At 36.8% G+C, this 2,114-nt stretch overlaps 1 non-coding gene across 1 annotated transcript; it reads left to right on the top strand.

The window, feature by feature from the left end:
• The first annotated feature begins 837 nt into the window (after window positions 1–837).
• On the top strand, window positions 838–943 carry LOC118642965. Its single transcript, XR_004961873.1, has one exon. It is a non-coding gene; the product is annotated as a U6 spliceosomal RNA (small nuclear RNA).
• Window positions 944–2,114: the final 1,171 nt, after the last annotated feature.

Consider the following 2,114-nt stretch of genomic DNA (forward strand, 5'->3'; position numbering starts at 1 on the left):
AAGATCTCTTATCTTTTGAGATGACATGGAGGGACATGGAGAGTATTATCCTAAGCGAAACAAACCAATCAAGGACAAATATCATATAATCTCACTTATTTGTGGAATATAATGAACAAAACAAGCTGATGAACAAAATAGATCAAGACATAGCAGTAGGGTACAGACTGAAAAACCTCGAAAGAAGGGGCTGAGAGGAGGGAAGAGATAAACCACAAACTTATATACATGTATGCATAACCATGGACATTAACAACAATGCTGGGGACGGGGCGGGCAGTGGGGGGATCAGGAGGAGGGTGTCAATGGGGGGAATAGAAGAAACATCTGTAAAAAAAATTAATTAATAAAAAAATTTAAAATAAAAAAATATATATCAACCAGGGCTACAATCATCTGGACGCTTGAATGGGGCTGGAGCATCCACTTCTCCCCAAAAAGCCAAAGAGAATAAGGCAGAAACAGCAATATATTTTATGACCTAGTATTAGAAGTCATTAGAAGCTCTTCCAAATTATTCATTAGAAGTAAATTATTAAACCCAATCCATATTCAAGAGAAGATGATTTGGCTCTACCTTTTAAAGTAACAGTTCTCAATCTGTGGGTCGCGACCCCATTGGGGATCGAGCGACCCTTTCACAGGGGTTGCCTAAGACATAACAGTAGCAAAATTACAGTTATCAAGTAGTAATGAAAATAATTTTATGGGTTGGGGTCACCACAACATGAGGAACTCTATTAAAGGGTCGTGGCATTAGGAAAGTTGAGAGCCACTGTTAAAGGAGCATAAATTTGGAGGCACTTTTTTAAAACTGAGGTTAAAAAACACATAATAGTGCTTGCTTCAGCAGCACATATACTAAAATTCAAATGATACAGAGAAGATTAACATGGCCACTGGGCAAGGATGACACTCAAATTTGGAAGCATTCCATATTTTCAGGACTGCTGTAATTAGCAGGAGAAAAAGGAAGAAAAATATAATAACACTAAACAAAAATGACAGTAAATAAGTACATATCAATAATCACCTTAAATGTAAATGGATTGAATGCTCCGATAAAAAGACACAGAGTAGCTGATTGAATAAGAAAGCATGATTCATATATATGTTGTTTACAAGAGGCCCACCTCACAACAAAAGACTCACATAGGTTGAAAGTGAAGGGATGGAAATAAATCTTTCAAGCAAACGGAAAGGGAAAAAAAGCGGGAGTAGCAATACTCATATCTGATAAAATAGATTTCAAAATGAAGGTCATAACTAGAAACAAAGAAGGCCACTACATAATATTGAAAGGATCTATCCAACAAGGAGATATAACCTTGATAAACATATATGCACCCAATATAGGAGCACCAAAATATATTTAAAATCTTCTGGAAGACTTCAAAGGAGAAATCGACACCAAGACAATCGTAGCAGGGGACTCCAACACCCCGCTGACATCACAGGATAGATCCTCTAGACAAAAAATTAACAAGGAAACAGAGACTCTAAATTAAGCACTAGGCCAAATGGATTTAATAAATATCTACAGAGAATTACACCCCAAAACTACAGAATTCACATTCTTCTCAAGTGCACATGGGATATTCTCAAAGATAGACCACATGTTAAGACACAAACTAAGTCTCTACAAGTTCAAGAAGATTGAAATCATATCAAGCATCTTCTCAGATCACAATGGCATGAAACTAGAAATCAATTGCAACAAGAACACACAAAGATGTTTGAACACATGGAAGCTAAATAGTATGTTATTAAACAAAGAATTGGTTACCAAGGACATCAAGGACGAAATTAAAAAATTCCTGGAAACCAATGAAAATGACCCAGTGATCCCACTGCTGGAAATATACCCTAAGAAGCCTGAAACACCAATCAGGAAGAATATATGTACCCCCATGTTCATAGCAGCACTATTTACAATAGCTAAGATCTGGAAACAGCCCAAGTGTCCACCAGTAGACAAATGGATAAAAAAGCAGTGGTACATATACACAATGGAGTACTATGCAGCGGTAAGAAAGAAAGATCTCTTATCCTTTGAGACGACATGGAGGGACCTGGAAAGTATTATCCTAAGTGAAAGAAGCCAAGCAGAAAAA

The sequence above is a fragment of the Molossus molossus genome, unplaced genomic scaffold (assembly GCF_014108415.1).
Source record: "Molossus molossus isolate mMolMol1 unplaced genomic scaffold, mMolMol1.p scaffold_m16_p_3, whole genome shotgun sequence".
Classification (NCBI taxonomy): Eukaryota; Metazoa; Chordata; class Mammalia; order Chiroptera; family Molossidae; genus Molossus; species Molossus molossus.